The 19,393-nt window shown below is 48.5% G+C and overlaps 27 non-coding genes across 27 annotated transcripts; all 27 read left to right on the top strand.

Moving 5' to 3' along the window:
* Positions 1 to 618: 618 nt before the first annotated feature.
* On the top strand, positions 619 to 691 carry TRNAR-CCU (transfer RNA arginine (anticodon CCU)). The gene has a single exon. It is a non-coding gene; the product is annotated as a tRNA-Arg (tRNA).
* Positions 692 to 2,591: 1,900 nt separating this feature from the next.
* On the top strand, positions 2,592 to 2,664 carry TRNAR-CCU (transfer RNA arginine (anticodon CCU)). Its single transcript has one exon. It is a non-coding gene; the product is annotated as a tRNA-Arg (tRNA).
* A 107-nt stretch (positions 2,665 to 2,771) lies between these two features.
* TRNAR-CCU (transfer RNA arginine (anticodon CCU)) lies at positions 2,772 to 2,844 on the top strand. The gene has a single exon. It is a non-coding gene; the product is annotated as a tRNA-Arg (tRNA).
* A 106-nt stretch (positions 2,845 to 2,950) lies between these two features.
* TRNAR-CCU (transfer RNA arginine (anticodon CCU)) lies at positions 2,951 to 3,023 on the top strand. Its single transcript has one exon. It is a non-coding gene; the product is annotated as a tRNA-Arg (tRNA).
* Positions 3,024 to 3,129: 106 nt separating this feature from the next.
* TRNAR-CCU (transfer RNA arginine (anticodon CCU)) lies at positions 3,130 to 3,202 on the top strand. Its single transcript has one exon. It is a non-coding gene; the product is annotated as a tRNA-Arg (tRNA).
* Positions 3,203 to 3,309: 107 nt separating this feature from the next.
* Positions 3,310 to 3,382, top strand: TRNAR-CCU (transfer RNA arginine (anticodon CCU)). The gene has a single exon. It is a non-coding gene; the product is annotated as a tRNA-Arg (tRNA).
* A 387-nt stretch (positions 3,383 to 3,769) lies between these two features.
* Positions 3,770 to 3,842, top strand: TRNAR-CCU (transfer RNA arginine (anticodon CCU)). The gene has a single exon. It is a non-coding gene; the product is annotated as a tRNA-Arg (tRNA).
* A 97-nt stretch (positions 3,843 to 3,939) lies between these two features.
* Positions 3,940 to 4,012, top strand: TRNAR-CCU (transfer RNA arginine (anticodon CCU)). Its single transcript has one exon. It is a non-coding gene; the product is annotated as a tRNA-Arg (tRNA).
* Positions 4,013 to 4,117: 105 nt separating this feature from the next.
* On the top strand, positions 4,118 to 4,190 carry TRNAR-CCU (transfer RNA arginine (anticodon CCU)). The gene has a single exon. It is a non-coding gene; the product is annotated as a tRNA-Arg (tRNA).
* Positions 4,191 to 4,295: 105 nt separating this feature from the next.
* TRNAR-CCU (transfer RNA arginine (anticodon CCU)) lies at positions 4,296 to 4,368 on the top strand. The gene has a single exon. It is a non-coding gene; the product is annotated as a tRNA-Arg (tRNA).
* Positions 4,369 to 4,473: 105 nt separating this feature from the next.
* On the top strand, positions 4,474 to 4,545 carry TRNAR-CCU (transfer RNA arginine (anticodon CCU)). The gene has a single exon. It is a non-coding gene; the product is annotated as a tRNA-Arg (tRNA).
* A 97-nt stretch (positions 4,546 to 4,642) lies between these two features.
* On the top strand, positions 4,643 to 4,715 carry TRNAR-CCU (transfer RNA arginine (anticodon CCU)). Its single transcript has one exon. It is a non-coding gene; the product is annotated as a tRNA-Arg (tRNA).
* Positions 4,716 to 4,822: 107 nt separating this feature from the next.
* Positions 4,823 to 4,895, top strand: TRNAR-CCU (transfer RNA arginine (anticodon CCU)). Its single transcript has one exon. It is a non-coding gene; the product is annotated as a tRNA-Arg (tRNA).
* Positions 4,896 to 5,001: 106 nt separating this feature from the next.
* TRNAR-CCU (transfer RNA arginine (anticodon CCU)) lies at positions 5,002 to 5,074 on the top strand. Its single transcript has one exon. It is a non-coding gene; the product is annotated as a tRNA-Arg (tRNA).
* A 106-nt stretch (positions 5,075 to 5,180) lies between these two features.
* TRNAR-CCU (transfer RNA arginine (anticodon CCU)) lies at positions 5,181 to 5,253 on the top strand. Its single transcript has one exon. It is a non-coding gene; the product is annotated as a tRNA-Arg (tRNA).
* A 106-nt stretch (positions 5,254 to 5,359) lies between these two features.
* On the top strand, positions 5,360 to 5,432 carry TRNAR-CCU (transfer RNA arginine (anticodon CCU)). The gene has a single exon. It is a non-coding gene; the product is annotated as a tRNA-Arg (tRNA).
* A 387-nt stretch (positions 5,433 to 5,819) lies between these two features.
* Positions 5,820 to 5,892, top strand: TRNAR-CCU (transfer RNA arginine (anticodon CCU)). The gene has a single exon. It is a non-coding gene; the product is annotated as a tRNA-Arg (tRNA).
* Positions 5,893 to 10,967: 5,075 nt separating this feature from the next.
* On the top strand, positions 10,968 to 11,040 carry TRNAR-CCU (transfer RNA arginine (anticodon CCU)). The gene has a single exon. It is a non-coding gene; the product is annotated as a tRNA-Arg (tRNA).
* A 106-nt stretch (positions 11,041 to 11,146) lies between these two features.
* Positions 11,147 to 11,219, top strand: TRNAR-CCU (transfer RNA arginine (anticodon CCU)). Its single transcript has one exon. It is a non-coding gene; the product is annotated as a tRNA-Arg (tRNA).
* A 107-nt stretch (positions 11,220 to 11,326) lies between these two features.
* Positions 11,327 to 11,399, top strand: TRNAR-CCU (transfer RNA arginine (anticodon CCU)). The gene has a single exon. It is a non-coding gene; the product is annotated as a tRNA-Arg (tRNA).
* Positions 11,400 to 11,786: 387 nt separating this feature from the next.
* On the top strand, positions 11,787 to 11,859 carry TRNAR-CCU (transfer RNA arginine (anticodon CCU)). Its single transcript has one exon. It is a non-coding gene; the product is annotated as a tRNA-Arg (tRNA).
* A 105-nt stretch (positions 11,860 to 11,964) lies between these two features.
* TRNAR-CCU (transfer RNA arginine (anticodon CCU)) lies at positions 11,965 to 12,037 on the top strand. Its single transcript has one exon. It is a non-coding gene; the product is annotated as a tRNA-Arg (tRNA).
* A 283-nt stretch (positions 12,038 to 12,320) lies between these two features.
* TRNAR-CCU (transfer RNA arginine (anticodon CCU)) lies at positions 12,321 to 12,393 on the top strand. The gene has a single exon. It is a non-coding gene; the product is annotated as a tRNA-Arg (tRNA).
* Positions 12,394 to 12,490: 97 nt separating this feature from the next.
* Positions 12,491 to 12,563, top strand: TRNAR-UCU (transfer RNA arginine (anticodon UCU)). The gene has a single exon. It is a non-coding gene; the product is annotated as a tRNA-Arg (tRNA).
* A 106-nt stretch (positions 12,564 to 12,669) lies between these two features.
* Positions 12,670 to 12,742, top strand: TRNAR-CCU (transfer RNA arginine (anticodon CCU)). Its single transcript has one exon. It is a non-coding gene; the product is annotated as a tRNA-Arg (tRNA).
* Positions 12,743 to 12,847: 105 nt separating this feature from the next.
* On the top strand, positions 12,848 to 12,920 carry TRNAR-CCU (transfer RNA arginine (anticodon CCU)). The gene has a single exon. It is a non-coding gene; the product is annotated as a tRNA-Arg (tRNA).
* Positions 12,921 to 14,917: 1,997 nt separating this feature from the next.
* Positions 14,918 to 14,990, top strand: TRNAR-CCU (transfer RNA arginine (anticodon CCU)). Its single transcript has one exon. It is a non-coding gene; the product is annotated as a tRNA-Arg (tRNA).
* Positions 14,991 to 19,393: the final 4,403 nt, after the last annotated feature.

Raw genomic sequence — 19,393 nt, 5'->3', positions numbered from 1 at the left:
ATAAGGAATACCATACCATACCATGCCCAACCGCTTGTGTTCCTGTCTCACGGCCTTATTCCGCCTGCTCCACTTTAACGGAAAGTTATCGCCTTTTTTTCGTGCACTGCATCGTTATGTACAGAATGAGAGCCTGTGTGACTGCAGCAACCAGGAACCGCCCGCGCTCGTGGCCTAATAAAAACACATGCTCAATTGTCTCTGTGTTATTATTGACATCTTACAGAGAACCTTGAAAGAAGGGTTGCCGTTAAGTCCGCATGGAATCCGTTATCTCACGGTCGAAAACGACGATGGTGTGCCTTTCGTTCTGATTATGCTCTTGGGCCTGCACAGTATATGGCGAACTCGGACTGTTGTACGCAATGCGGATATCGACGCTAGACCAGTTCGCGAATATTTTTGCGCATCTTTGTCCCGTTTTGTCGAAGTGCGGAAGGTGCAGACGTATGTACCAGAGTGGGTTCCAAGATTAGAAATGTTGTTGCACATGCCGAAATACTGATGACTTGTAGTCAGCCAACAGCTGACGGTTCTCGGTACTATGATCTTGGTATTCTGTTCTTATGAGCTCGTAAACTCCGTGTCAAGCGAGGCAATAAAGAACAAATAAATGAAGCCCTCGTGGCCTAATGGATAAGGCATCGGTCTCCTAAACCGGGGATTGCGGGTTCGAATCCCGCCGAGGGTAGTGGATACCACGTCCGCCGTCTTTTTTTTTTTCATTTTAGCTCGTCTGTACTTTTGATAAGAGGATATATTCGTACGCGATTAAAGGCCAACTGCAACGCAGTTCGCCCGCCCTTTCCTTCACTGTTGGGAAGCGGTGTTCTTCTGGGATGTGTTGCAGAGGACAATCAAAAAAGAATTCCCACTAGACACACATGGAATTAGGTACCTAGCGATAGACAACGAAGAAGGAGTACCTTTTGATCTAATCATGCTGACAGGCGTGCACAGTATATGGCGCTCAAGAATGACTGGCTTCTACTGTGAACCGGATGCAAGACCAGCAAGGCTGTACTTTCGAGAGAGCATTGCTCGGTTAGTAGAAGTGGAAAAAACAAAAGAATGTCTTTCTCCCTGGGTAGCCAGGGTAGAACCCTTAGTCACACTAAGGGAATTTTAAGTGACAACGTCAGTCAGAACAGGACTGATGGCTTTTCGCTCAATGTGTTGACAAATTGTATTGTAACCCCGTCTTGACTTTTCATGTGTTGTAAGTGTATTGTTGTAGCAAAACCGGTAATAAAGAAAAAAAAAGCAGTTCGCCCGCCCTCGTGGCCTAATGGATAAGGCATCGGTCTCCTAAACCGGGGATTGCGGGTTCTTTATATATTGCGATTTCTTTATATATGTGGTTGATAGTACTATACTCTTCTGTGGAAAAGACGCAAACGAACTAATTATCAAGTGTAATGCATTGCTAATGAAACTATCTGATTGGTCACATTCAAATGTGATCAGAATTAACCCCACTAAAACGAAAGCTATTCTTTTCAGAGCCAGAAACAAACCTTTTCAGTTGGAACATTCAATCACTTATTTAGGCAAACACATAGAACTAGTTAATGAACACAAAATACTTGGAGTAATATTTTCATGTCATTTGAGTTGGGATGCTCATTTTAATAACCTTCGAAACAAGTTTTCTGCCGTCGCCGGTGTACTATCTCGCTGTAGAGCTTACATGCCGACAAAAGCCAAGCTACAAATTTATCATGCATTGTTCACCTCGCAATTTAATTATTGCAGTTTAGTATGGGCAACCACAACACGAACTAACATAAATAAAATGGTTACATTACAAAAGGCGCTTTTCCGACACATTGCTAATATTGAAGCACGATCAACAAGAAAAACATTGTCACAAACATACGAAATCATATGGGTAGATCGATACTACGAATATCGTCTTTTACAAATATTTTATTTTGCAAGGAAAGAATGGAGAGATTTTCTTACATCACTAGCGACCTTGCAGCACCATGACATACCTGTGCATTTCAGAAACCCTGAACCTTGGCTTGTACCGCGCTTTCGCACCGAGTATAAGTTACAATCTATTAAACACAATTTGCCGAAAATTCTAAATAATCATGTTCACGCTAATAAATTCTCTCGTAAACAGTTGAAGATGTATTTCGTTAACCTATAACATATATATTCATGCATAACGATGCATATAAATGACCATGTTTTCTTTTCTGCCTTTTGTTTTATTTGTACAAAAATGTCTTGTTGTTTCTTACGTACCATGTCATAAGCATGTATCTGAGTTTTTCAATTTATGTTTAGTTTATGTTCACTAAATTTCTGCTTAACTTTTTTTTGTACCAGAAAGGTTACTGTTTTCGTTCTGCCATGTATAACGCCTCCTGGGTCCAGTCAAGCTGCTGACGGCAGCTTTTAGCCCAGGAGGACGTTTCTAGTCTGTACTAGAAGAACAATAAACTTGAACTTGAACTTGAGTCCCGCCGAGGGTGGTGGATATCACGTCCGCCGTCTTTTTTTCTTTTTAGCTCGTCTGTACTTTTGACAAGAGGATATATTCGTACGCGATTAAAGGCCACCTGCAACGCAGTTCGCCCGCCCTCGTGGCCTAATGGATAAGGCATCGGTCTCCTAAACCGGGGATTGCGGGTTCGAGTCCCGCCGAGGGTAGTGGATACCACGTCCGCCGTCTTTTTTTTTCATTTTAGCTCGTCTGTACTATGGATAAGAGCATATATTCGTACGTGATTAAAGGCCACCTGCAACGCAGTTCGCCCGCCCTCGTGGCCTAATGGATAAGGCATCGGTCTCCTAAACCGGGGATTGCGGGTTCGAGTCCCGCCGAGGGTAGTGGATACCACGTCCGCCGTCTTTTTTTTCATTTTAGCTCGTCTGTACTATGGATAAGAGGATATATTCGTACGTGATTAAAGGCCACCTGCAACGCAGTTCGCCCGCCCTCGTGGCCTAATGGATAAGGCATCGGTCTCCTAAACCGGGGATTGCGGGTTCGAGTCCCGCCGAGGGTAGTGGATACCACGTCCGCCGTCTTTTTTTTCATTTTAGCTCGTCTGTACTATGGATAAGAGGATATATTCGTACGTGATTAAAGGCCACCTGCAACGCAGTTCGCCCGCCCTCGTGGCCTAATGGATAAGGCATCGGTCTCCTAAACCGGGGATTGCGGGTTCGAGTCCCGCCGAGGGTAGTGCATACCACGTCCGCCGTCTTTTTTTTTCATTTTAGCTCGTCTGTACTATGGATAAGAGGATATATTCGTACGTGATTAAAGGCCACCTGCAACGCAGTTCGCCCGCCCTCGTGGCCTAATGGATAAGGCATCGCTCTCCTAAACCGGGGATTGCGGGTTCGAGTCCCGCCGAGGGTAGTGGATACCACGTCCGCCGTCTTTTTTTTCATTTTAGCTCGTCTGTACTATGGATAAGAGGATATATTCGTACGTGATTAAAGGCCACCTGCAACGCAGTTCGCCCGCCCTCGTGGCCTAATGCACACCAAAGACTGGTGGCATTTTTACCATTTGTAAAGTGTGTATATTTTGTATGTACCATGAAAACGGTAATAAAAAACAAAGAAAGAAAGTGGCCTAATGGATAAGGCATCGGTCTCCTAAACCGGGGATTGCGGGTTCGAGTCCCGCCGAGGGTAGTGGATACCACGTCCGCCGTCTTTTTTTTCATTTTAGCTCGTCTGTACTATGGATAAGAGGATATATTCGTACGTGATTAAAGGCCACCTGCAACGCAGTTCGCCCGCCCTCGTGGCCTAATGGATAAGGCATCGGTCTCCTAAACCGGGGATTGCGGGTTCGAGTCCCGCCGAGGGTGGTGGATATCACGTCCGCCGTCTTTTTAGCTCGTCTGTACTTTTGATAAGAGGATATATTCGTACGTGATTAAAGGCCACCTGCAACGCAGTTCGCCCGCCCTCGTGGCCTAATGGATAAGGCATCGGTCTCCTAAACCGGGGATTGCGGGTTCGAGTCCCGCCGAGGGTGGTGGATATCACGTCCGCCGTCTTTTTTTCTTTTTAGCTCGTCTGTACTTTTGATAAGAGGATATATTCGTACGTGATTAAAGGCCACCTGCAACGCAGTTCGCCCGCCCTCGTGGCCTAATGGATAAGGCATCGGTCTCCTAAACCGGGGATTGCGGGTTCGAGTCCCGCCGAGGGTGGTGGATATCACGTCCGCCGTCTTTTTTTCTTTTTAGCTCGTCTGTACTTTTGATAAGAGGATATATTCGTACGTGATTAAAGGCCACCTGCAACGCAGTTCGCCCGCCCTCGTGGCCTAATGGATAAGGCATCGGTCTCCTAAACCGGGGATTGCGGATTCGAGTCCCGCCGAGGGTGGTGGATATCACGTCCGCCGTCTTTTTTTCTTTTTAGCTCGTTTGTACTTTTGATAAGAGGATATATTCGTACGTGATTAAAGGCCACCTGGAACGCAGTTCGCCCGCCTTCGTGGCCTAATGGATAAGGCATCGGTCTCCTAAACCGGGATTGCGGGTTCGAGTCCCGCCGAGGGTGGTGGATATCACGTCCGCCGTCTTTTTAGCTCGTCTGTACTTTTGATAAGAGGATATATTCGTAAGTGATTAAAGGCCACCTGCAACGCAGTTCGCCCGCCCTCGTGGCCTAATGGATAAGGCATCGGTCTCCTAAACCGGGGATTGCGGGTTCGAGTCCCGCCGAGGGTAGTGGATACCACGTCCGCCGTCTTTTTTTTTCATTTTAGCTCGTCTGTACTATGGATAAGAGCATATATTCGTACGTGATTAAAGGCCACCTGCAACGCAGTTCGCCCGCCCTCGTGGCCTAATGGATAAGGCATCGGTCTCCTAAACCGGGGATTGCGGGTTCGAGTCCCGCCGAGGGTAGTGGATACCACGTCCGCCGTCTTTTTTTTCATTTTAGCTCGTCTGTACTATGGATAAGAGGATATATTCGTACGTGATTAAAGGCCACCTGCAACGCAGTTCGCCCGCCCTCGTGGCCTAATGGATAAGGCATCGGTCTCCTAAACCGGGGATTGCGGGTTCGAGTCCCGCCGAGGGTAGTGGATACCACGTCCGCCGTCTTTTTTTTCATTTTAGCTCGTCTGTACTATGGATAAGAGGATATATTCGTACGTGATTAAAGGCCACCTGCAACGCAGTTCGCCCGCCCTCGTGGCCTAATGGATAAGGCATCGGTCTCCTAAACCGGGGATTGCGGGTTCGAGTCCCGCCGAGGGTAGTGCATACCACGTCCGCCGTCTTTTTTTTCATTTTAGCTCGTCTGTACTATGGATAAGAGGATATATTCGTACGTGATTAAAGGCCACCTGCAACGCAGTTCGCCCGCCCTCGTGGCCTAATGGATAAGGCATCGGTCTCCTAAACCGGGGATTGCGGGTTCGAGTCCCGCCGAGGGTAGTGGATACCACGTCCGCCGTCTTTTTTTTCATTTTAGCTCGTCTGTACTATGGATAAGAGGATATATTCGTACGTGATTAAAGGCCACCTGCAACGCAGTTCGCCCGCCCTCGTGGCCTAATGCACACCAAAGACTGGTGGCATTTTTACCATTTGTAAAGTGTGTATATTTTGTATGTACCATGAAAACGGTAATAAAAAACAAAGAAAGAAAGTGGCCTAATGGATAAGGCATCGGTCTCCTAAACCGGGGATTGCGGGTTCGAGTCCCGCCGAGGGTAGTGGATACCACGTCCGCCGTCTTTTTTTTCATTTTAGCTCGTCTGTACTATGGATAAGAGGATATATTCGTACGTGATTAAAGGCCACCTGCAACGCAGTTCGCCCGCCCTCGTGGCCTAATGGATAAGGCATCGGTCTCCTAAACCGGGGATTGCGGGTTCGAGTCCCGCCGAGGGTGGTGGATATCACGTCCGCCGTCTTTTTCTCTTTTTAGCTCGTCTGTACTTTTGATAAGAGGATATATTCGTACGTGATTAAAGGCCACCTGCAACGCAGTTCGCCCGCCCATTCGGCTTTCTGCCGCGCTAGCGAGCGGACGTGCCGATCATGAGCTCCGTAGGAGCGGCTTCAGCGGCCCAGCAGGGCCGCGGTACCAGGAGTTTTGCCTCAGAAGACCCGGAATACCAAGTTTTGCTGCCTCAATTGCCGACAGGTCGGATAGTTTTAAATACAGTTTTTCTCCATGCGGATGTGCGTGCCAGGCCGTATCGTGTGGAACATTTCCGAGATGCGTTGGCTAGCTTAGGCCTACTTGCCGATGTCATCGCCCTAGGGGCGTATCAGATGAGCCACGTTTGGGCGGTTACTTTCAAGAGCGACGAAGGCGTGAAAAAGCTTTCAAGCGCCAAGAACCTCAAGGTGAATGAACATCGGTGCATTGTCGTTGATCCTGCCAATCAGGCCGTGCGGCTGAAGTTGCATTGGATGCTTCATAACGTGTCGGACGAGGATATACGGACAGCCCTGTTACCGTTCGGAAAGGTCACGGACGTTTTCCATGAAAAGTGGCGTGTTCAAGGAGTTCAAGATAAAGCATCGTCGACACGGGCGGTGTCCCTGGTTCTGAAGACGGGTATGACCGTAGAAGACCTGCCCCATCAACTTCGTGTAGCTGGTGAGCAGACCCTAGTTGTGGTACCGGGCAGAGCACCCCTTTGCCTGAAGTGCCGAAACACCGGACATGTCCGACGTGACTGCCGCGTCCCGAAATGTGCAGTATGCCGTCGCTACGGCCACCAGGATACGGAATGTGTTAAGACTTACGCATCCGTCGCAGGACCTGCGCTTCGAGAGGACGTGGCTGACCTGTTAATGGATGAGGCTGACGTTGATGAGGCTTACCGCGTGCTAGTACCACCGGCGGACATAGTTGCAACACCTTATGTGCCGGCTGCTAAAGCCACGAAGGTGGTAAATGTGCTGCCTACGAGCCCGAAAGATGCAGTGCAAAGGCCATGCGACGAAGGAGCCAAAGAAGAATCGGCCGCAAAATCCGCCACTGCCGAGGAGGCCGCCACGGAGCACGGACCGGCAACTCCCTTGATGGACGTCGAAGAATCGAGTGCAAGCAATGTGGCTATGAAAAGAGCGAGGGACTCGACCGGCAACCTGGACGGCAGCCTGGACGGCAACCTTGACAACGGGGCCAAAGACGAGCCGCCGCCAAAAGCGCAGGCGGGTCGTCGTGTGCCCGTGCGCCCGAAGCCAAACATCCCGCCGGACAGACGGCCGGCGGCAAAACCGCCTAAGTAGGACTCGGCGCCTACTGGGGCGCCCGGACTAACGTCGTGAAGAGATGGCGTCCTTTTTGGAATCGGGCTTCGCGTACGCTCTAAAGGTACGCGTGTGGATCGAGCGGTTTTCAGTGCAAAAGTTATGCATGCAAATTTTTCTACAGTGTGTCTGGATCGCTTGTTCTTCAGCGACACCGTGCGATCGGCTTGCTTTTGCAGATAAATGGCGGTGAAACTAGAGAGAGCACTGAGAGTTGCCACGTTAAATGTCCGTGGCCTTGGAGCGCGAAGGAGGCAGTATCAACTTAGCCGCTTGTGTATGGAGAAGGAACTCGATGTAGTTGCCTTACAAGAAACTAAGGTCGAAACCCAAGAGCAGACCGATCGCATGGTGACTCCTTTCACGGCGCATTACAATGTGTGCGTGTGCCATGCGAATGGCACATCAGGCGGATGTGCGTTGTTAATACGGAAGAGTGCTGGTATTATTGAAGAAAGTGTAACTGTTTCTGAAACTGGCCGCTTGCTTATTGTAGATTTTTCTTTTTCCCTCGATTTGTGGCGGCTCGTATGCGTTTATGCGCCAAACAATGTGAATGATCGATTTTTGTTTTTTGAATGTATCGAGCAATATCTAAAATGTGATCGCTTTGTCATATTACTTGGTGATTTTAACTGTGTGTGTTCTCCGGAAGACCGACTAAAAAGGGAAAGGGTTCGCGATAAAAGTGCTCTCCTTTTGAGCAGACTAATTGAAGACCACAACTTAGAAGATGTGGGCCTAGTCCTCACTGATGGTATGATTCCGCAGTACACGCACATTCAGCGAAATAGCCGAGCAAGGCTGGACAGAGTGTATGTTTCTGACGACTTGATCACCCTTTGTAATAGTTATAACGTCGCACCGCAATCGTTCACGGACCATAGCCTGGTAAGCTTCTCGATTGGGGAAAAAGTCAAAAGAACACGATTCAACTGGAACATGTGGAAATTCAACGAAAAGCTGCTTGATGATGAACCATTTGTGCGCAGAGTTAAGGAAAAGATAACAGAGTTGATGACAAATGAGGGTGAATATTTTACTGCCACATGGGAGGAATTTAAGATTCAAGTTAAGTTCATTGCAATAGAAAGAGGAAGCAGCCTTCAGCACGATAAATTACAGAAACAAAGAGAGCTGCAAAGACAGCTAGAATATCTGTCAAGCGCACAAAATGCGGGTCACGATCTATTAGCTGAAAACGTAAAGAAAGTAAGACACGAGCTTGAAGTTATCGACGCCGAGCGATACAAAGCAGCAGTTATACGCGCTAGAAGCGAACGCCTATGGATGGGTGAGATACCAAACAAACGGGCAATGAGCGATGAAAAGCGTCACGCGTCAAGAAATGAGATCCAACAGATACGTCTTCAAAACGAGGTGACGTCAGACGCTTCGTCGATTGAGAAAGCTTTTGTGGAACACTATCGCGAATTGTTCGGCAATGTGACTCCTTCTGGACTGGCCTTCGAGAGTGAATTCATGAGCGAGATGCCAAGGTTGGATGACGACGTTAGAGAAAGTCTTGAGAGACCAATAGCTGTGTCCGAGATTGAAAGGGCGATAGAAGAACTGCCATCAGGCAAATCGCCAGGGCCGGACGGCCTAGGCGCCGCTTTTTACAAGGCATTCAGTCAGGAGTTTGCGTGTATATTGCACCGACTACTCTCAGAGGCGTATGAATTTAAAAAAGTACCACCCTCATTCCAGACTTCGCACATAGTATTAATTCCGAAAACCGATGAACGGGAAAAGCTCCTTTCAGTAAGTTCATACAGACCGATAAGTCTGACCAACACAGATTACAAAATATTTATGAAAGTACTGGCTCGACGATTTCAAAGCGTGATTCAGCAGCTTGTAGGGCCACACCAGACGTGTGGCATTAAAGGCCGCACCATTTTCACGAACACCCACATTGCAAGGAATGTGCTTGAATGTTGCGATGCCATTGGGGGTCGGGTGGCCATGTTGCAGCTAGACCTTGCGAAGGCGTTCGACCGGGTGTCACATGAGGTGCTTTTCGCTATACTGCAGTACTGTAATGTTGGGAGCGTCATTGTAGATGGCGTTAAAATGGCTTATGAAGACTGTTACATGCAGCTTATAGTTAATAAGTGTCTTAGTTCGCGGGTGCCACTCCGCTCGTCTGTACGGCAAGGCTGTCCCTTGTCTCCCTTGCTTTTTGCCCTGTACCTCGAACCCTTTTGTATGGCAGTCATACGGAATGAAAACATTCGTGGTTTTAGGCTGCACGCCGCAGAAGTTAAAATGCTAGCTTATGCAGATGACGTCGCCGTCTTTTGTGAAGACAGGGAAAGCGTGGTCGAGGCTGTCCGCCTTGCAAGATCCTTTTGTAGGTACACTGGTGCCCAGATAAACTTCGAAAAAAGTGTTGGGATATGGCATGGAAGCTGGGACGCGACACCCACAAAATTCGCCGGTATGCAGTGGACTACAGTGCCTCCACTGTATCTAGGAGTGCCCCTTGAGCACTATCGGGACTCGACACAGTTGTGGACCGGCCAAATAGAATCAATGAAAGAAAAGATAAAAGGATGGCAGGGCCGGGGATTGTCAGTGTTTGCACGTGCTTCAGCTTGCAATATATTTTTAATTGCCAAAGTTTGGTACATACTGCAAGTAATGTTCATGTCCCGTGTAAACGTTCAAAAAATGCATCGAGTGTTTGCTACCTTCATCTGGGACTCCACTTGGGAGCGATCCAGTCGAACAAATCTTTTTCGCACAGTTCGAAATGGGGGCCTTGGGCTCTCACACTTGTTCATTAGACAGATCGTATCGCGGTTCATCTTCCTGCGAGATGAAAGAAATGTTTTCCTCCGTACGGTCATTCAGGCAAAAATGGCAACAGAACTGCCTGAATTTGTTGTGTCCACATCTAGTGCTATCACTAGAGCGACTGGGTACTATCGTGAAGTCGTTGCATCTTTTAGAATACTCTGCGCACGTTTTTCGCTGGAGTACTTGTGCTCAGTGAGAAGAAAGAAACTGTACGCAGATTTAGTTGACAGTATGTTACCTATCCCACTGTATAGGAGTGTTTACTGTGGAGGCCCAGGAAAAGATGTGCTGAAACGAGTCAAAAGGATGCCTGTAAGACCTGCTGCGAAAACTTTCTTTTTCCACCTACACACGAACACCCTCCCCGTTGAAGTATGGCTAGAACAGAAAGGAATATTCGTACCCTGGACTACCGATTGCCGGCTGTGTAAAAAGCCTGAAACAATTGAACACGCCTTCATTGAGTGTTGGGACGCTGTCTTTCACTGGGACATCTTGCAGCGCACTCTTAAAAAAGAACTCCCCATAAACCCCTATGGAATTCGGTTCCTTCCAGTTGAAAGCGATGACGGGCCACCGTTCGACATGTTCATGTTGCTGGGTCTCCACAGTTTGTGGAAAACAAGAATGGCTGTACGTCATGCTGATGTGAATGTGTGCTCTGCGCGAGAGAACTTCATTGAAAGTATGTCACTATTACGAGAAGTGTATCGTGCACAAAGCGAAACCCCAGACTGGGTTAGCATTCTTGATGAGCTGGTGTGCCTCAAGAAATTTTAGCGACCATCCCACCTGATGTGATGTGGGTGCACTGTGTATATGGATTTGTTTTTTTTGTGTGTTAATGTCTAAGCAGGCAATAAAGAAAAAAAAAAAAAAAAAAGCAGTTCGCCCGCCCTCGTGGCCTAATGGATAAGGCATCGGTCTCCTAAACCGGGGATTGCGGGTTCGAGTCCCGCCGAGGGTAGTGGATACCACGTCCGCCGTCTTTTTTTTCATTTTAGCTCGTCTGTACTATGGATAAGAGGATATATTCGTACGTGATTAAAGGCCACCTGCAACGCAGTTCGCCCGCCCTCGTGGCCTAATGGATAAGGCATCGGTCTCCTAAACCGGGGATTGCGGGTTCGAGTCCCGCCGAGGGTAGTGCATACCACGTCCGCCGTCTTTTTTTTTCATTTTAGCTCGTCTGTACTATGGATAAGAGGATATATTCGTACGTGATTAAAGGCCACCTGCAACGCAGTTCGCCCGCCCTCGTGGCCTAATGGATAAGGCATCGGTCTCCTAAACCGGGGATTGCGGGTTCGAGTCCCGCCGAGGGTAGTGGATACCACGTCCGCCGTCTTTCTTTTCATTTTAGCTCGTCTGTACTATGGATAAGAGGATATATTCGTACGTGATTAAAGGCCACCTGCAACGCAGTTCGCCCGCCCTCGTGGCCTAATGCACACCAAAGACTGGTGGCATTTTTACCATTTGTAAAGTGTGTATATTTTGTATGTACCATGAAAACGGTAATAAAAAACAAAGAAAGAAAGTGGCCTAATGGATAAGGCATCGGTCTCCTAAACCGGGGATTGCGGGTTCGAGTCCCGCCGAGGGTAGTGGATACCACGTCCGCCGTCTTTTTTTTCATTTTAGCTCGTCTGTACTATGGATAAGAGGATATATTCGTACGTGATTAAAGGCCACCTGCAACGCAGTTCGCCCGCCCTCGTGGCCTAATGGATAAGGCATCGGTCTCCTAAACCGGGGATTGCGGGTTCGAGTCCCGCCGAGGGTGGTGGATATCACGTCCGCCGTCTTTTTCTCTTTTTAGCTCGTCTGTACTTTTGATAAGAGGATATATTCGTACGTGATTAAAGGCCACCTGCAACGCAGTTCGCCCGCCCTCGTGGCCTAATGGATAAGGCATCGGTCTCCTAAACCGGGGATTGCGGGTTCGAGTCCCGCCGAGGGTGGTGGATATCACGTCCGCCGTCTTTTTTTCTTTTTAGCTCGTCTGTACTTTTGATAAGAGGATATATTCGTACGTGATTAAAGGCCACCTGCAACGCAGTTCGCCCGCCCTCGTGGCCTAATGGATAAGGCATCAGTCTCCTAAACCGGGGATTGCGGATTCGAGTCCCGCCGAGGGTGGTGGATATCACGTCCGCCGTCTTTTTTTCTTTTTAGCTCGTTTGTACTTTTGATAAGAGGATATATTCGTACGTGATTAAAGGCCACCTGGAACGCAGTTCGCCCGCCTTCGTGGCCTAATGGATAAGGCATCGGTCTCCTAAACCGGGGATTGCGGGTTCGAGTCCCGCCGAGGGTGGTGGATATCACGTCCGCCGTCTTTTTAGCTCGTCTGTACTTTTGATAAGAGGATATATTCGTACGTGATTAAAGGCCACCTGCAACGCAGTTCGCCCGCCCTCGTGGCCTAATGGATAAGGCATCGGTCTTCTAAACCGGGGATTGCGGGTTCGAGTCCCGCCGAGGGTAGTGGATACCACGTCCGCCGTCTTTTTTTTCATTTTAGCTCGTCTGTACTATGGATAAGAGGATATATTTGTACGTGATTAAAGGCCACCTGGAACGCAGTTCGCCCGCCCTCGTGGCCTAATGGATAAGGCATCGGTCTCCTAAACCGGGGATTGCGGGTTCGAGTCCCGCCGAGGGTAGTGGATACCACGTCCGCCGTCTTTTTTTCTTTTTAGCTCGTCTGTACTTTTGATAAGAGGATATATTCGTACGCGATTAAAGGCCACCTGCAACGCAGTTCGCCCGCCCTCGTGGCCTAATGGATAAGGCATCGGTCTCCTAAACCGGGGATTGCGGGTTCGAGTCCCGCCGAGGGTGGTGGATATCACGTCCGCCGTCTTTTTTTCTTTTTAGCTCGTCTGTACTTTTGATAAGAGGATATATTCGTACGTGATTAAAGGCCACCTGCAACGCAGTTCGCCCGCCCTCGTAGCTATGATTCAGCTAGATTTACATAAAGCGTTCGACAAAGTTGTACATGAAGTTCTGTTTTTATTGCTGGAGCACGTAAATGTTGGATCTGTAATTACTGAAGGTGTTAAAATGGTGTATCATGATTGCACAGCCAAATTAGTGATCAACAAAGAATTAAGTATGTCAATTCCTGTGCGGTCGAGTGTGAAACAAGGATGTGCGTTGTCCCCTCTACTTTTTGCGATATACTTGGAGCCGTTTTGTTTACGTTTGTTTGCAACACCATGTATTCGAGGCTTCACTTTTTTCAGCAGTGAAGTTAAGGTCTTAGCGTACGCGGACGACATAGCCGTGTTTTGCACTGATGCTAGAAGCGTGCAGGAAGTTGTCAGTGTTGCTAAGGCGTTCTGCACAGCAACTGGTAGCGTGATCAGTTGGCCGAAATGCCTTGGATTTTGGCATGGCAACTGGCAGAGCACACCCGAGGTGTACTGTAATATGAATTGAACCGTCTCCCCCGGAAAGTACCTCGGTGTCCCGCTAAATAACTACCTCAATGCTGATGAATATTGGTCTGAGGAAAATAAACGCGTCAAAAATGCTACAGATAAATGGGGTGGCCATAACTTTTCAATGTTCGCAAGAGCTTCCGTTTGTAATATGTTTTTAATTGCAAAAGTGTTCTACGTGTTGCAAGTGATGGCCATGGCAAGAACTTCGGTTCAAAAAATCCACCGAGTGTTTGCGACCTTTATTTGGGGATCGCAATGGGAGCGCACAAGCCTGTGCAATTTGTTTCACAAGGTGAAAAATGGTGGACTAGGGCTCTCACACCTGTTTTTCAAGCAGCTGGTAAGCAGATTCTTCTTTGTGCGGGACCAAACTGATGTGTTTTTGAGAACTGTGATCCAAGCACGATTGCATGATTATCTATCTGACTTTGTCGTGTCGACTGTTTCTTTCGGAGCTGGACCACTCAGTCCTTATTTGCGTGAAGTGGTTGCTTCTGTACGCCTGCTCAAGGCAAGGTTCTCATATGAATACTTGTGTGATGTCACGAAAAAGCGTCTGTATTCTGATATTCTCGATGTATTTTTACCATTACCGGTTTACCGAGCTGCCTACAGGCTAGGTCCTGAGCGCGATGTGCTAAAGCGCGTTAAAAAAATGCCAGTGAGACCCTCTGCTAAAACGTTCTTTTTTCAATTACATACCGACACTCTCCCTGTAAAGCCATGGTTACAAAGCAAAGGTCTTTTTGTACCTTGGTCGGTAAACTGCTTAATCTGTAATAAGCGAGAATCAATTGAGCATATTTTTATTGACTGCCATGACGCCCTATTTCTGTGGGACGTCCTACAAAGAACACTTAAAAAAGAATTGCCGATAAGCCCTTTTGGAATCCGGTTTCTTCCACGTGCAGAAACAGGGGAAGCGCCGAGTGATATGCTAATGCTGCTTTGCATGCACAGCGTATGGAAGACGAGAATGGACATCAGGCATTGTCATATACAGGCTCACTCAGCAAGACACTATTTTGTTGAGAGCATTATATACACACGCGACTTGTTCAGAGCACTATGTGAACCCCCGGAATGGCTTCCTGTACTTGACCAATTGGCTTCTGTGAAGCCCTTTTAAACACCTTACACTGGCCGAGCTGTGGCTGGTGTTTTTAGAATATGTACATGTCGTGTATTTGATCTTTTTGTTGGCGTTTGTGAAAAGGCAATAAAGAAAAAAAAAGCCCTCGTGGCCTAAACCGGGGATTGCGGGTTCGAGTCCCGCCGAGGGTGGTGGATATCACGTCCGCCGTCTTTTTTTCTTTTTAGCTCGTCTGTACTTTTGATAAGAGGATATATTCGTACGCGATTAAAGGCCACCTGCAACGCAGTTCGCCCGCCCTCGTGGCCTAATGGATAAGGCATCGGTCTCCTAAACCGGGGATTGCGGGTTCGAGTCCCGCCGAGGGTGGTGGATATCACGTCCGCCGTCTTTTTTTCTTTTTAGCTCGTCTGTACTTTTGATAAGAGGATATATTCGTACGCGATTAAAGGCCACCTGCAACGCAGTTCGCCCGCCCTCGTGGCCTAATGAGATTCGGCTTTCTGCCGCGCTAGCGAGCGGACGTGCCGATCATGAGCTCCGTAGGAGCGGCTTCAGCGGCCCAGCAGGGCCGCGGTACCAGGAGTTTTGCCTCAGAAGACCCGGAATACCAAGTTTTGCTGCCTCAATTGCCGACAGGTCGGATAGTTTTAAATACAGTTTTTCTGCATGCGGATGTGCGTGCCAGGCCGTATCGTGTGGAACATTTCCGAGATGCGTTGGCTAGCTTAGGCCTACTTGCCGATGTCATCGCCCTAGGGGCGTATCAGATGAGCCACGTTTGGGCGGTTACTTTCAAGAGCGACGAAGGCGCGAAAAAGCTTTCAAGCGCCAAGAACCTCAAGGTGAATGAACATCGGTGCATTGTCGTTGATCCTGCCAATCAGGCCGTGCGGCTGAAGTTGCATTGGATGCTTCATAACGTGTCGGACGAGGATATACGGACAGCCCTGTTACCGTTCGGAAAGGTCACGGACGTTTTCCATGAAAAGTGGCGTGTTCAAGGAGTTCAAGATAAAGCATCGTCGACATGGGCGGTGTCCCTGGTTCTGAAGACGGGTATGACCGTAGAAGACCTGCCCCATCAACTTCGTGTAGCTGGTGAGCAGACCCTAGTTGTGGTACCGGGCAGAGCACCCCTTTGCCTGAAGTGCCGAAACACCGGACATGTCCGACGTGACTGCCGCGTCCCGAAATGTGCAGTATGCCGTCGCTACGGCCACCAGGATACGGAATGTGTTAAGACTTACGCATCCGTCGCAGGACCTGCGCTTCGAGAGGACGTGGCTGACCTGTTAATGGATGAGGCTGACGTTGATGAGGCTTCCCGCGTGCTAGTACCACCGGCGGACATAGTTGCAACACCTTATGTGCCGGCTGCTAAAGCCACGAAGGTGGTAAATGTGCTGCCTACGAGCCCGAAAGATGCAGTGCAAAGGCCATGCGACGAAGGAGCCAAAGAAGAATCGGCCGCAAAATCCGCCACTGCCGAGGAGGCCGCCACGGAGCACGGACCGGCAACTCCCTTGATGGACGTCGAAGAATCGAGTGCAAGCAATGTGGCTATGAAAAGAGCGAGGGACTCGACCGGCAACCTGGACGGCAGCCTGGACGGCAACCTTGACAACGGGGCCAAAGACGAGCCGCCGCCAAAAGCGCAGGCGGGTCGTCGTGTGCCCGTGCGCCCGAAGCCAAACATCCCGCCGGACAGACGGCCGGCGGCAAAACCGCCTAAGTAGGACTCGGCGCCTACTGGGGCGCCCGGACTAACGTCGTGAAGAGATGGCGTCCTTTTTGGAATCGGGCTTCGCGTACGCTCTAAAGGTACGCGTGTGGATCGAGCGGTTTTCAGTGCAAAAGTTATGCATGCAAATTTTTCTACAGTGTGTCTGGATCGCTTGTTCTTCAGCGACACCGTGCGATCGGCTTGCTTTTGCAGATAAATGGCGGTGAAACTAGAGAGAGCACTGAGAGTTGCCACGTTAAATGTCCGTGGCCTTGGAGCGCGAAGGAGGCAGTATCAACTTAGCCGCTTGTGTATGGAGAAGGAACTCGATGTAGTTGCCTTACAAGAAACTAAGGTCGAAACCCAAGAGCAGACCGATCGCATGGTGACGCCTTTCACGGCGCATTACAATGTGTGCGTGTGCCATGCGAATGGCACATCAGGCGGATGTGCGTTGTTAATACGGAAGAGTGCTGGTATTATTGAAGAAAGTGTAACTGTTTCTGAAACTGGCCGCTTGCTTATTGTAGATTTTTCCTTTTCCCACGATTTGTGGCGGCTCGTATGCGTTTATGCGCCAAACAATGTGAATGATCGATTTTTGTTTTTTGAATGTATCGAGCAATATCTAAAATGTGATCGCTTTGTCATATTACTTGGTGATTTTAACTGTGTGTGTTCTCCGGAAGACCGACTAAAAAGGGAAAGGGTTCGCGATAAAAGTGCTCTCCTTTTGAGCAGACTAATTGAAGACCACAACTTAGAAGATGTGGGCCTAGTCCTCACTGATGGTATGATTCCGCAGTACACGCACATTCAGCGAAATAGCCGAGCAAGGCTGGACAGAGTGTATGTTTCTGACGACTTGATCACCCTTTGTAATAGTTATAACGTCGCACCGCAATCGTTCACGGACCATAGCCTGGTAAGCTTCTCGATTGGGGAAAAAGTTAAAAGAACACGATTCAACTGGAACATGTGGAAATTCAACGAAAAGCTGCTTGATGATGAACCATTTGTGCGCAGAGTTAAGGAAAAGATAACAGAGTTGATGACAAATGAGGGTGAATATTTTACTGCCACATGGGAGGAATTTAAGATTCAAGTTAAGTTCATTGCAATAGAAAGAGGAAGCAGCCTTCAGCACCGTAAATTACAGAAACAAAGAGAGCTGCAAAGACAGCTAGAATATCTGTCAAGCGCACAAAATGCGGGTCACGATCTATTAGCTGAAAACGTAAAGAAAGTAAGACACGAGCTTGAAGTTATCGACGCCGAGCGATACAAAGCAGCAGTTATACGCGCTAGAAGCGAACGCCTATGGATGGGTGAGATACCAAACAAACGGGCAATGAGCGATGAAAAGCGTCACGCGTCAAGAAATGAGATCCAACAGATACGTCTTCAAAACGAGGTGACGTCAGACGCTTCGTCGATTGAGAAAGCTTTTGTGGAACACTGTCGCGAATTGTTCGGCAATGTGACTCCTTCTGGACTGGCCTTCGAGAGTGAATTCATGAGCGAGATGCCAAGGTTGGATGACGACGTTAGAGAAAGTCTTGAGAGACCAATAGCTGTGTCCGAGATTGAAAGGGCGATAGAAGAACTGCCATCAGGCAAATCGCCAGGGCCGGACGGCCTAGGCGCCGCTTTTTACAAGGCATTCAGTCAGGAGTTTGCGCGTATATTGCACCGACTACTCTCAGAGGCGTATGAATTTAAAAAAGTACCACCCTCATTCCAGACTTCGCACATAGTATTAATTCCGAAAACCGATGAACGGGAAAAGCTCCTTTCAGTAAGTTCATACAGACCGATAAGTCTGACCAACACAGATTACAAAATATTTATGAAAGTACTGGCTCGACGATTTCAAAGCGTGATTCAGCAGCTTGTAGGGCCACACCAGACGTGTGGCATTAAAGGCCGCACCATTTTCACGAACACCCACATTGCAAGGAATGTGCTTGAATGTTGCGATGCCATTGGGGGTCGGGTGGCCATGTTGCAGCTAGACCTTGCGAAGGCGTTCGACCGGGTGTCACATGAGGTGCTTTTCGCTATACTGCAGTACTGTAATGTTGGGAGCGTCATTGTAGATGGCGTTAAAATGGCTTATGAAGACTGTTACATGCAGCTTATAGTTAATAAGTGTCTTAGTTCGCGGGTGCCACTCCGCTCGTCTGTACGGCAAGGCTGTCCCTTGTCTCCCTTGCTTTTTGCCCTGTACCTCGAACCCTTTTGTATGGCAGTCATACGGAATGAAAACATTCGTGGTTTTAGGCTGCACGCCGCAGAAGTTAAAATGCTAGCTTATGCAGATGACGTCGCCGTCTTTTGTGAAGACAGGGAAAGCGTGGTCGAGGCTGTCCGCCTTGCAAGATCCTTTTGTAGGTACACTGGTGCCCAGATAAACTTCGAAAAAAGTGTTGGGATATGGCATGGAAGCTGGGACGCGACACCCACAAAATTCGCCGGTATGCAGTGGACTACAGTGCCTCCACTGTATCTAGGAGTGCCCCTTGAGCACTATCGGGACTCGACACAGTTGTGGACCGGCCAAATAGAATCAATGAAAGAAAAGATAAAAGGATGGCAGGGCCGGGGATTGTCAGTGTTTGCACGTGCTTCAGCTTGCAATATATTTTTAATTGCCAAAGTTTGGTACATACTGCAAGTAATGTTCATGTCCCGTGTAAACGTTCAAAAAATGCATCGAGTGTTTGCTACCTTCATCTGGAACTCCACTTGGGAGCGATCCAGTCGAACAAATCTTTTTCGCACAGTTCGAAATGGGGGCCTTGGGCTCTCACACTTGTTCATTAGACAGATCGTATCGCGGTTCATCTTCCTGCGAGATGAAAGAAATGTTTTCCTCCGTACGGTCATTCAGGCGAAAATGGCAACAGAACTGCCTGAATTTGTTGTGTCCACATCTAGTGCTATCACTAGAGCGACTGGGTACTATCGTGAAGTCGTTGCATCTTTTAGAATACTCTGCGCACGTTTTTCGCTGGAGTACTTGTGCTCAGTGAGAAGAAAGAAA

This window comes from Dermacentor variabilis, chromosome 11, assembly GCF_050947875.1.
Source record: "Dermacentor variabilis isolate Ectoservices chromosome 11, ASM5094787v1, whole genome shotgun sequence".
NCBI lineage: Eukaryota > Metazoa > Arthropoda > Arachnida > Ixodida > Ixodidae > Dermacentor > Dermacentor variabilis.
The sequence above is the reverse complement of the archived record's forward strand: the minus strand, read 5'-3'. Positions and strand labels throughout refer to the sequence as shown.